The sequence below is a fragment of the Schistocerca piceifrons genome, chromosome 4 (assembly GCF_021461385.2).
Source record: "Schistocerca piceifrons isolate TAMUIC-IGC-003096 chromosome 4, iqSchPice1.1, whole genome shotgun sequence".
Lineage (NCBI taxonomy): Eukaryota > Metazoa > Arthropoda > Insecta > Orthoptera > Acrididae > Schistocerca > Schistocerca piceifrons.
The window spans coordinates 6,379,168-6,392,938 of record NC_060141.1 but is presented as its reverse complement, the minus strand read 5'-3'; the positions used below and the strand labels follow the sequence as shown (position 1 = coordinate 6,392,938).

Genomic DNA, 13,771 nt, shown 5'->3' with positions numbered 1-13,771 from the left:
GAGAATGCAACAAGGCTACCCAGAGTATGCCTGTTTTCTTTGCGAGTGGGATAGTCGAGACCGAAATTCTCACTACATGAAAAAGAAATGGCCTAGGCGAAGATGGAAAGTTGGCGAAAAGAATGTACAACGTGAAAGTCTGGTAGCTCTTGAATATATACTACTTCCACCGCTTCACATCAAACTTGGCCTGATGAAACAATTCGTGAAGGCCATGGATCCAACAGGCTGTGGGTTTGCATATCTAGCTACCAAATTCCCTCGTCTTTCAGCAGCAAAAATAAAGGAAGGTGTATTTGTGGGCCCACAAATCAGGGAGCTGCAGAAAGATGCAAATTTTGAAGCATATTTAACTGATAAAGAAAAAACCGCATGGGACTGTTTCAAGATGGTGTCGGAAAACTTCCTCGGAAGAAGAAGAGCTACTAACTACAGAGCAATGGTGAAGGATATGATCAAAGCATATCAGGATTTGTGGTGCAATATGTCTTTGAAGGTACATATGATGGACTCTCATCTGGACTACTTCACAGAGAGTTGTAGTGACGTATCGGATGAACATGGGGAAAGATTCCATAAAGACATTTCTACCTTAGAAAGGTGCTATAAAGGGAAGTGGGTACCTTCTATGTTAGCAGATTATTGCTGGAATATCATTCGAGAGAAGAAAGATTCACAATACAAGAGAAAAAAGTGATATGCATTACAAGGCAGTGGCTCATTGTTTGTCAATTTTCTGTAATTTCTCATGTCAAATAAATGCTTCAAAGTGTATACACAAAGGTTACTGTGATATATGTTAGATCCTACCCTCCATTAATGTGATGAACTTATAACATCATAAAGATGTGCATTTGTTTGTCGAATTTCACCTCACGTTTGCTGCACTAAATCAGAAACTGAAAAGAGAAATAAAATTGTGATTACTCATAATCTATCCCTGACAGAAAAAAAACCAAAAACAGTTTTCAATTCAGCACTCAAAATACAACTAGGATCACAATATTTATTATCAAAAATAGAAAAAAAGGTTTTTTCTGTAGAACAGTGTAATTTGAAGATTTTAGCTTCTCTCAGGGAACTGGGTCAATTTGTGATATAATATTTGTTCTCATGTAACGTTATTCAGAATTTACGGTTTTCGATCCCGAGGGAAATCCTGTTATACTAAACTGCAAAGGTCATTCTACACCATACTGTTTACATATTCATTTTATTTTAGACAGTTACTGCACGGATAGTGAAAGATGGCTGGTTACGAGAATGTACATTATCATAAAAGGTACATGGATATCATTAGAGGAGAGCGTTGCAGACGCAGTAACGTCACCTTCATCTCACATTGCTCCCGCAGAACTTGTAGTGCTACCTGGACAACGCCAGAGACCAGGACAGACCGATGTGTGGAGCTCACGACCTTCAATGTGCGCAACGTTTCGGTGTGAATGGTTTCAGTGACATCCTGCAATAAAAGCCGAGCTGATTTCTTTTTTACAGAGCAGTGAGCAGCAGGTAAGTCCATAACACCAGTCCCTGGCTAGCTGACTCATACAGTTCATCACACATTGAAAAATTAGCTCCGAGAAATCTGCAGGCTTGCATCACTAATTCGAACAATGAGTCCCACACTGTATTTGTTCGTTGTACGATTACCGTCGTGCTATACACGTATATCTGGTTTATATTTGATACCTCTGAACTAGATTTGGGATAGCCTTAAGAGAAAGACTTGGAAGGGGGACGCACCTATTTTGACATCTGTTGTTTCGTATAATAGACATTACTATGTAACAGATTTTATCACTTAATGACAACATTAACATTACAGTTTAAAAACTTATTAAAGGAATCAGAACTCTGACCAAAACTTGAAGAGGGTCAAATCATTTATAAAACGACTTTAACAACTATACCATTAAGAGAAGAACATTAAAATGGGAAGTACAGAGTTTTATCAGCCAAATGAATTAGAATAACAGCTGCTAAAAGTGCTAACAAACTGCAAGCTTAGGTAACCGTTACACAATCGGACAACATTGATCGAAATACGGGAATGATTGCGAGACACGCCACTGATCGTAGCTGTTGGAAGGCTGCTTAGCAGTGCACAGCCCTTAATCCCTTCAGCAATGAAATACACAGTCCCTCAAACAGACCAGCTCGGGAGGTATGAAATTTGAACATAAATACCCGCCGTCCCGAGTGACCGAGCGGTTCTAGGCGCTACACTCTGGAGCCGCGCGACCGCCACGGTCGCAGGTTCGAATCCTGCCTCGGGCGTGGATGTGTGTGATGCCCTTAGGTTTAAGTAGTTCTAAGTTCTAGGGGACTGATGACCTCAGAAGTTAAATCCCATAGTGCTCAGAGCCATTTGAACCATTTAGCCATAAATGCCCACCAGTATATTGTGCTGCCACCCACTGCCAGGTACTCCGTATCAGCGACCTCAGTAGTCATTAGACATCGTGAGAGAGCAGACTGGGGCGCTCCGCGGAACTCACGGACTTCAAACGTGGTCAGGTAATTGGGTGTCACTTATCTCATACGTCTGTACGCGACATTTCCACACTCCTGAACACTCCTAGGTCCACTGTTTCCGATGTGATAGTGAAGTGGGAACGTGAAGGGACACGTACAGCACAAAAGCGTACATGTTGACCTCTTCAGTTTAGTGACAGAGACCGCCGACAGTTGAAGGGGGTCGTAATGTGTAAGAGGCAGACATCTATGAAGCCCATCACACAGGAATTCCAAACTGCATCGTGGTCCTCTGCAAGTACGATGACATTTAGGCGGGAGGTGAGAAAACTTGGATTTAATGGTCGAGAGGCTGCTCATAAGCCACACATCACACCGGTAAATGGTGCAAGGAGCGTAAACATTGGACGATTGAACAGTGGAAAAACGTTGCTTGGAGTGACGCATCACGGTACACAATGTGACGATCCGATGGAAGGGTGTCGGTATGGCGAATGTCCGGTGAACGTCATCTGCCAGCGTGTAGAGTGCCAACAGTAGAATTCGGAGGCAATGGTGTTATGGTGTGGTCGTGTTTCTCATGGAGGGGGCTTGCAGCCCTTGTTGTTTTGCGTGGCACTATCGCAGCACAGGCCTACATCGATGTTTTAATCACCTTCTTGCTTCCCACTGTCGAAGAGCAATTCGGGGATGGAGATTGCATCTTTCAACATGATCGAACACCTGTTCACAATGCATGGCATCTGGAGGAGTGGTTGCGCGACAACAACATCCCTGTAATGGACTGGCCTGCACAGAGTGATGACCTGAATCCTATAGAACACCTTTGGGATGTTTTGGAACACCGACTTCGTGCCAGGCCTCACCGACCGACATCTGTACCTCTCCTCACTGCAGCACTCCGTGAAGAATGGGCTGCCATTCCCCAAGGAAAATTCCACAACCTGATTGAACGTATGTCTGCGAGAGTGGAAGCTGCCATCAAGGCCAACGCCATACTGAATTCCAGCATTACCAATGGAGGGCGCCAGTTTCAGCCAGGTGTCCGGGTGCTTTTGATCACATAGTGTACAAGAGGCCCAGTTCCGTACAACGCAGGCATGGCCTTACAATATCAAGTTCTCGTAATAAGGAACCCCTCGCTTAATTCCACTCGGGTGTTAAGGAGCCGCAACTTGAAGAATTGCAGTCGGGGCGTTATTGCCTCCAACCCACACAGACGTTGTTCGAGTTTGCGCAAACCTTAAGTTTGCAGAGCCGGGAACACGCCGATCACGCTGCACGCGACGTCCGTGTGTTCAAAAAATGGCTCTGAGCACTATGGGACTCAACTTCTGAGGTCATTAGTCCCCTAGAACTTAGAACTAGTTAAACCTAACTAACCTAAGGACATCACAAACATCCATGCCCGAGGCAGGATTCGAACCTGCGACCGTAGCGGCCTCGCGGTTCCAGACTGCAGCGCCTAGAACCGCACGGCCACTTCGGCCGGCGTCCGTGTGTCTCCGCGCCGCCCGCCGCTTCCAGTTCTCAAGCGGGCCCCCGTCGGACGTAACCCTACACCGCTCCTGGAGACCCGCCAAACCAACAACACACGCATCCCGACCAAAGACAGCTCGCGGCACACGATCAGATCGATATCGACAACCTAAGTAGTCAGTGGCGCCACTGGAATGACACACCGCTAATACAGGCTGATTCAAAAAGAATACCACAACTTTAGGAATTTAAAACTCTGCAACGACAAAAGGCAGAGCTAAGCACTATCTGTCGGCGAATTAAGGGAGCTATAAAGTTTCATTTAGTTGTACATTTGTTCGCTTGAGGCGCTGTTGACTAGGCGTCAGCGACAGTTGATGCTAAGATGGCGACCGCTCAACAGAAAGCTTTTTGTGTTATTGAGTACGGCAGAAGTGAATCGACGACAGTTGTTCAGCGTGCATTTCGAACGAAGTATGGTGTTAAACCTCCTGATAGGTGGTGTATTAAACGTTGGTATAAACAGTTTACAGAGAATGGGTGTTTGTGCAAAGGGAAAAGTTCTGGACGGCCGAGAACGAGTGATGAAAATGTAGCACGCATCCAGCAAGCATTTGTTCACAGCCCAGGAAAATCGACTCGCAGAGCTAGCAGAGAGCTGCAAATTCCACAATCAACTGTATGGAGAGTCCTACGAAAAAGGTTAGTTATGAAACCTTATCGTCTGAAATTGGTTCAAGCACTGTCTGCAGCTGATAAGGTTAAAAGAATCGATTTCTGTGATTTTATCCTTGCTCAAATGGAAACAGATGAATCTTTCGTTTCAAATATTGTGTTTAGTGATTAAGCAACTTTCCACACTAACGGGAAAGTCAACCGTCACAATGTCTGTATATGGGGCACTGAGAATCCGCGGGAAACAACTCAGTATGAACGTGACTCGCCTAAGGTGAACGTTTTCTGTGCCATTTCAGCCAATAAAGTTTTTGGTCCCTTTTTCTTCGAAGGTGCTACTGTAACTGGACTACAGTATCTGGAGATGTTAGAGAATTGGCTGTTTCCTCAGCTCGAACAAGAAGCACAACAATTCATATTTCAGCAGGATGGAGCGCCACCACATTGGCACTTATCTGTCCGTAACTACCTGAACGTCAACTACCCAAGGCGATGGATCGGCCGCCAGGCAGCCCGTGACAGAGCACTTCATCACTGGCCTCCAAGAAGCCCTGATCTTACCCCCTGCGATTTTTTCTTGTGGGGGTATGTTAAGGATATGGTGTTTCGGCCACCTCTCCCAGCCACCATTGATGATTTGAAACGAGAAATAACAGCAGCTATCCAAACTGTTACGCCTGATATGCTACAGAGAGTGTGGAACGAGTTGGAGTATCGGGTTGATATTGCTCGTGTGTCTGGAGGGGGCCATATTGAACATCTCTGAACTTGTTTTTGAGTGAAAAAAAACCTTTTTAAATACTCTTTGTAATTATGTATAACAGAAGGTTATATTATGTTTCTTTCATTAAATACATATTTTTAAAGTTGTGGTATTCTTTTTGAATCACCCTGTATTAGAGACCCCACGTCTCAGTATTTAGAGGGTAGCCAATAATCAAAACAGATTTTCCTTGAGCGACAAACCACAGCCATCATGTCGTGTACTCAGGTGTGTGTGACAAATCACCCGATATGTTACCGTAACTTTGAGAGCCACTCGCCGCTGGACGGAGTACAAATTATGTCGAGCAGGGAGTGCGAGAGAATGGCCATTGTGTAGCTCTTACGTGTGTGGACGTGTTTCCATCCCTAAAACGTCGTGAGAGGGTCAATAATGGTCTCTTGAAAGAGGTATATTAGGTCATTGCCTTCATTTGTGATAAGTTAGTGGGGCAAAGTTTGTGATCTCAGAATTCTACTGCCTTTTTCCAGGCCATGAAAGTAATGGACGACTTCATAAAAGTGCTTTAACACTTCTGTCGAGGCTGTGGTCACACCATTATCATTGGACCGTGTAGACTGCGTTACTTATACTTCCTGCTGTTGTCCTGAAATGTGAATCATTTGCGTATCCAAGCATGCTGTGCAGTTCATCCTAATTTGACGTTTCCTGCATGTCATCTCCTTGGTGTTGTTATTGTAATGGTCAACATCGCACTTCAACACTGCTTGTCAGTCTGCGATCTGTAACAGGTAGGATTCATGATGGAAATAAGATCCACAGAAGAGCATCACTTTTCGTTAATTGTTCATTTAGTAAGCGCGAAAGCATCACGAAGGTGTTCAGCCAACTCCTTGGCAGACGCTGCAAGAGAGGATTTCTGCATCACGTTGCCGTCTACTGTTAAATTTCCGACAGTGACCGTTCGTACAAGATTTAACGAGTACAAGGTGTCCCATGAGGAATGGTTAATACTAAGGGGTATGACACGAATGATGATTCGAAACGAAAACATTTCGTAAACATGGGCTCTATAATACATGCCTTAGAAGCTATGAGCAACTTCAATACTGTGAAGTAAATCTCTTCTACTACAAGCTCTTTCAAATGGTTCAAATGGCTCTGAGCACTATGGGACTTTTAAGGTCATCAGTCCCCTAGAACTTAGAACTACTTAAACCTAGCTAACCTAATGACATCACACACATCCATGCCCGAGGCAGGATTCGAACCTGCGACCGTAGCGGTCACGCGGTTCCGGACTGTAGCGCCTTTAGCCGCTTGGCCACACCGGCCGGCTACACGCTCTTGGCATTTCATACTTTGAGAGATGGTAACGTGGAGCAAAACCACCGCCGTAGCTGAGTGTCAGCCTTCGGCGGCGCTTCGGCGCTGACGCCCGACTGTGTTCCGCAGCCAGCCGCTGTTTGTGTTTATCGCGGCTTTAGCCACGTGCCGTCGTTTACCTAACGATATACCACGGAATACGACTACGGCTATGCGGCATTGCGATTCCCTTTTTGCCCTGATCTGCCCGTCACAAGGCACTCGATGCCGAACTATTTCTGCACGATGAGGCAAAGCCACCACCGAACGCCATCATAGGATTGCACCTCTCCGTAGACAGTAGTACTGGCAGTGAAAACGATTGACGACGCGGCATGTGACAAAATTGTACGAGAGGCCCATCACGGACTAAGCTTCTGACACTCTGACGGCAACGTTTCACCCGTCGCCGATGACCGAGCTGGCATCGGTGTCAGAACGATCAGAGTGTTCGAATTACCGTTAGAACTCCCTGCAGACGTCGTTATCGAGGCCCTGCAACCCTACGGTACAGCCATCGAACACGTTGCCGCAAAGTGGGCACAGTAATGGACATATCGTGCCCTGAACGGCGTTCGGCAAATTCGCATTGACCTTCGGAGCCATGTACCCTGCCACCTCCAGACTGAAGGTTGCAGGGCCATCATGTTGTACACGAGGGTCAACCACGCGCATGCTCTGGTTGCGGGAATGAGGGCCATCTACAGTCAGAAAGCGTTCAACGGAACTTCCGCTGATGGACGTGCCGCCCTCGACCACAATGACGTACGTGGAAGGACTCTCCGCGAGGACGACGAGTCCATGCCCGTCGCATGGGCACCTCGACCAGCGCCGTGCGCCTCCCCACCACCACTGGGTCACTAACAATGAGGAGGCCGCCTGAAAGCCGCCTTCTCCGATCCACAGTGGGAGGAATGACTCCACCCCCAGCCGCTCGACGCACTAATGGTGCCTACGGCGGCCTTCGGGTCGGGACGTCACACCTCGTCGTCGTGCGTGAGAACGACTATCAGCACGCCGCCGCAAACGTCGCCATCAGTCACTCACGGGGCCCGGTGGTCTACCCCTCTACGACGACGCTGACCCTGCCCGGCCAAAAGACACTCACACCGCGATGCCAGACGACGGCAACAGTGACGGAAGGATTTTCGCGACATTTATCTCGGCACCGCCGTATATTATTGATGTTTCCCCATCGGACGCAGTGGCTGAGACTACAGTCTCTTCTCAGTTGTCGCAAGACCGCTACCCCCTCCCTTCAGAGGAGACCATATGGGTAGGGAACAGTCCTCCCACACTGGAGGCGTGGGACGACGACGTCGAGGACGAACCAAAACCTGAGTCAGAGAAGCCAGCGCCGTTCTGCACCGATACCCAACAGAGCTTTCAACCACACTGTTGATTAAGCGGTGGTGACGTCCGTCGACGCCACCCTCCACCGCTTCTGATGATGGCACACCCGCCCCGAGCACCAACACTCCTACTCCCCCCCCCCCCCCCCCACACACACAGAGACACGAGCAAGCTCTCGCAACGTGCAATACCAATACAGTCAGCAATACAGCGATATCGCAACTCCTGCGCCACATGCTCAGGGTATTATAAGTTCTCGTCGCCCTTCTACAAGAGATATCTGTTGCTACCATTCCAAGTCTTCGATGGATTCGAGGTGTTTTCCTCGGTCGGGTGGAGTGTGGCGCTGTGCGTGTGGGATGGTATCCCAGTCACAGATGTGGTTGTTCTCCCATCCAGGCAGGGTATCGCTCCAGACTTATTCAGCTTGCCGACTCGATCGGATTTTAATTCCTGCAACCATTCAGGCGGGTGTGTCCTTCTGAGGAAATGTGGCCTCTAGCCTTTTCCGACCACTGCGCGTTCATCTGCGCTGTACTCCTGCTGCCACAACCAGTTTGGCGTGGTCGAGGTACCTGCGAGCTCAATTTCTTCATCATAGCCCGCCTGTCGCCAATGCGTCGCTGCTACGTGGACATCCAGCGAGCAGAGTCGTCCTCAATGGCCATCGACGCAGCTGTGGTGGATGACTTGTCGGAAGTCGGCGATCAAAAGGGAGCAGAGAGGCGGTGGCGTGGCACCCGGATACTGCGCACTATTATTACACCATCTTACAGGGCCTTTATGTCTACCCAAAGTCGTCGGATGACGACTGCGAACGCCAACGTATCAAAGTCAGACCCGTGTCCTTCCGACGTAACAAATTACGAGGCGTGATGGTGCGGTCTCGCCGTCGAGACACCACTGATCAAGAGCTTCCTTCCTTCCGTGCTTCGTGTCACATCCGATCTGCGTCGTCGGCGACGTTCCCTCGTCTCTATCCTGAAAACAGGGTCGACACCCATGTCTATGCCTTCCGTGATCACTACCATTCTACGACGAACAATTGGCGGCGGTAGCTGACGGTGTTCCTCAGCTCCTTATCCGCACCGTTAACAACACGAAGGCGGCATCCTTTATGTAGCGATCATAGCGGCCGAGGTGTCGATCATGAAAGGTGCGGCGAACAAATCCCCAGGCCCCGAATGTCATCCGGTCGAATTTTATCAGCCCTTCAGCTCATTGGTGCTTCCACACTGAACCGAGATGTTCCAGGAGTTGTCCAATCCTTCCTCCTGCATCCCACCAGACTTTCTCAACAACATTCCCATACCAGTGCCCAAGCCGACAAGGGGAATGCACATCACCAAATTTCACAGCTTCACGCTGCTCGATTCGGATTATAAAATTGACGCGCGCCTCTTGTCGGTCCGCATGCGTGTGGTGTTACGTGCAGTAATCCCTCGACAGCAAACATCGCGAGGTGCCGGGACCAGCCGCCAGAGGACCATAGATGGATGCAGCGACCTCGCTCTGCTGGCCGCGTACTGTCGCCTCTGTGCGCCACTGGCCTCCATAGTTTCCAGAAGCGCCTTCGACTGGGTCTGCCGCCATTTTCTCCTCTCGGTGGCGGAATGTATGGGGTTCCCTCACCATTCATAGATGCCATTCGTTACTGGCTTTGCAATGCCATGTCCATTGTCAATGTGAATTGACGACCGGCTGGACCTGTCCCAGTCTGGCGTTCGGTCAGGCAGGGATACCCACTGTTCACTATTTTGTACGCGACCACCTTCGAGCCTCTCATAAGAAGCCTCCTACCCTGTCTTACAGGAGTTACATTGTGTCTTCACATGTTCTGCTACCGAGTATGTGGAGACAATTTGCTACTCACATGCTCGCCCATAGTAACACACAGTGCTATAGCACAGATCCAGTATTATGGACGATCGTTGGGTAGTCACCTCAGCGTTACCAAATGTATTAAATGATGACTAACTGACAACCTCAGCTGCCGACAGGTGTTGTTGATATACCTCGATATGGACAGCTGAAAATGTGTGCCCCGACAGGGCCTCGAACCCGGGATCTCCTGCTTACATGGCAGGAGTTTCACGGGAAGCGTGCAAGGGATAAGTCCCTGCAGTCGCGCTATTCATCTGTGTCGTCGGTGGCTCAGATGGATAGAGCGTCTGCCATGTAAGCAGGAGATCCCGGGTTCGAGTCCCGGTCGGGGCACACATTTTCAGCTGTCCACATCGAGGTATATCAACAACACCTGTCGGCAGCTGAGGTTGTCAGTTAGTCATCATTTATTCCAGGAAAAAGCTGCATGGTCATCAACAGTAACTATTCTTTCGAAAACAAGTTACTGTCTTCGTATATATAGCAAATGTATTGTCATGAACTCCAATGTGAGAGACAACTACCATTGTCTGCTGTAATAATGGTTCATTATCTGAGTATCGACTTTACCGGCTCTACGCAGAGTGCTGCAGCTTAAACATACCGTCGATTGGTACATCCCACTATTTTGCACATTCGCCTCAACCTCCTGCACAGTCTGAACTCACTACAGAGAGTGACTTAAGTCAACACGTACACGGCGCCTGAATTGGCCATTGATCCTGGGACGTCAACTCCAACAAGACCTTCGGTAATTCGTTTCAGCTGGCACAATCTCCACAGTTCGATGTGGGACCCTCACCCTCCCTCCAACAAAAAGTGGTCTCTCTTGCCCATGTTCGGGCCAGGGTCACTGCATTATACATACGCAACATGTTGAGATGTCGATGGGAACCTTCACTATCCCCTATACAATGCTTCTTAGAAATCCTCATGCTGGACTCGCATGTCCCACCAATAAACTTGGCGCACATTGCTCCAGCGCTGTCTCACATTTCCACCTATTTGGTTGTACGTAGTTACGTACATGAGGTTCTTCCGATAACGGAGCCGCCGCTGGTGAAGGATTCTTGTAAGTTGTTGTTAATGCACACACCCTGCAACGCATTGGAGGGACAATACTCGGACGTGCAGTGGTCGACGGTGTGGAAGACTGTCCATGCACCTTTCAAGGTGTTTTGATACCACATTGTCGGTGGCAAGTTTCCCAACAACCAACGACTACATCGTATCGGACTGGTTGCATCGCCACTTTGCATAAGTTGTCTAAGCGATAGCAATCACAAGCGCGGGCTTACATGGACTTCGAAACGCAACATCTGGTTCCCAACACAATGTATATTTGTCTGCTACCTCTGCGCTCCGCAGGCAACGGTCCACCCCAGTCTTCTACTGTTCCCACACACTTCTCACCTTCGCCCTACCAAACACCACGCTATCACGTGGTTCCAGGGTCAGGCGATCGCCTACTTTTTTTCCGTGACCGCCCACACTCCACACTTCATTTTTGCTCCCACATACTTGAAGCTCACATTACACTTGGACGTTCCCCCACATATCGCCATAACTTTGCTAGTTATTTGCAAAGTATCATCAACACTCACTTTCCATAGTTGGCGAGTACCCAATCTCGTACGTTCTTCGCACATATATGATCATTTTGGAATAGTGTGGCGTACCCGCACGTTTAAGCTGGCGACATAAGTGTGTGCAGGAGGAACTGAGTTTGTGAATGCATGTTTCTTTTATTATTATTTTTTTCTACACTCAAATTTTAATCCCTGTGTTTGTCCGCCCATGATATTGTGGGCCGCTGTACGGCTCTGCTCCCCTCCTAGGAATGTCCTGTTATGCTGGCACACTCCTGTCTCGTCGATATAGATTTTAAACAAATAGAATAAAATAAAAATTTTTAGAAACCCTTTGCAGTCGTACAGTTTTTTGCTTCGAGCGATCATTCCCGTCATATCCCTGAGATCAGCGAGATTCGTGCCCTCATGAAGTGTTGCCAACGGTCCATCTTCCCTCGAACCATACACGAGGGGGTGAAGCGATGCTGGTACACGAAGTACCCTGCGCCACACACCATAAGGTCGTTTCCGAAGTGTAGATGTAATGTCTTCAAATAACTTACGGAAATTCAGCGAGGTTTTTTCCTGGACTTTCGCAGCTGTCGAGGTCGTTACCCACCTCCAATCCCTCAAGTCATTTGAAGCTTAGATCGGTTGCGAGAAGCTCAGATTTCGCGTATTTGGTAAGTTTAGAAAGCCGCCACAGAAGAAAACAATAAATACAGCTCTAGATTATTTACTAGACTAAAGGTCGGGACACACATGTCCGGACTGTGTGCGTGCCGAGACACGTCCGAGTATCGGCCGTCACCCGGACAACGAAATACATCATTAAAACAAGTGTAGCCTAGGGGTCCCCACTTGTCCGGGGAACGTCAACGGGCCGGGCGGGATTCGCCGTGTTTAATTTTCCACGTGACGGACACGGCCTGACGGTAGAACTGTCTTGTGAGCTGTGCAACTGCGCAAGACTGTTCTGTGTACAAAACACGGATGTGGAACGAATAATAGAAGAAGTTCGTAAATTTCCTGTCCTTTACGATCAGGGAAGTGAAAACTACAGGATGATCGAGTACAAAGACAGAGTTTGGAAGACAATTGCAACAGATCTACAAGCCAAAGGTAAGATAAAAACTATACATGTTTTAATACCCGAAAGATATTTATTACTTTTTATTTTACAAACAGATGTTTGGTTTATGTCATCGTTATATCGCCAAGGCGACATGTGCTTGCCATTCCACAGTCCCTTGTGGAGAATTCAGGAATTTTTTGAGTTGTTCTCGTACAGTAAATGCAGCATCTGTTGATCTCCCACGAGTTCGAGGTAGGTTTAGAAGATTTGATGACCTCAGCAGTTTCCTTTTGATCCATCCTCTGTTAGGGCACCCTATAACCTTCCATTTTTCGAATGAAGTTGCACAGTACACACGCAGCCGTCACAGTCATTGTAAGGTCATTAGGATCTCCCTGAAGGATTCTTCTAAATATTCGAAATTACTGTTGAAATATACCGAATGAATTTTCGGATATTCTTCTTGCCCGACTCAAACGATAATTAAATATAGCCTCGTCATTTGTTAAGTTCCTGCTAGGATATGGTCGCATCAACTATTTTTTGAGGGGAAAAGCTTCATCTGCTACAATTACCATTGGAAGTTCAACATCAGTTCCGGGTAAAGTTTTACTCTTTGGGACGCTAAGCGTATTGTTTTCCAATGACTTTTCAAGGTTTGAATTTACTGTAATACCTCCATCAGAGTTGTTTCCGTACGCTCCCACGTCTATTGCAATAAAATTATAACATGGGTCAACCAGAGCAAGCAGCACAATCGAATATGTTTTTTTGTAATTCCATCAGAGACTTCCTGAGTTGTTTGGAGCCTGTATTGTTATGTGCTTTCCATCTAAAGATCCAATGCAGTTTGGAAACTGCCATTTTGTCCAAAACTCCTCAGCTATAGCATTCCATTTTTCTTCATTCGGCACAGACATTACCTCTTCTAACAATAAATAGATAACTGCTCTAGAGGTGTCATGGACGTTAGCTCCAACTGTGGATTTTCCGAACCTGTAGCTGAAGGAAATAGTTTTAAAGGAATCTCCTGTAGCAAGGAACCTGAAAAAAAAATTGAACTGTATAAGATGAGAAATACTGTATAATCTATAAAATATTTGCAGCATTTTAAACCTTGTAATATAAATACGCGATTTAAAATATTTTTGCTACATGTGGAATAGA

The 13,771-nt window shown here is 47.3% G+C and overlaps 1 non-coding gene across 1 annotated transcript; it reads left to right on the top strand.

The window, feature by feature from the left end:
• Nucleotides 1–10,216: 10,216 nt before the first annotated feature.
• Trnat-ugu lies at nucleotides 10,217–10,291 on the top strand. Its single transcript has one exon. It is a non-coding gene; the product is annotated as a tRNA-Thr (tRNA).
• Nucleotides 10,292–13,771: the final 3,480 nt, after the last annotated feature.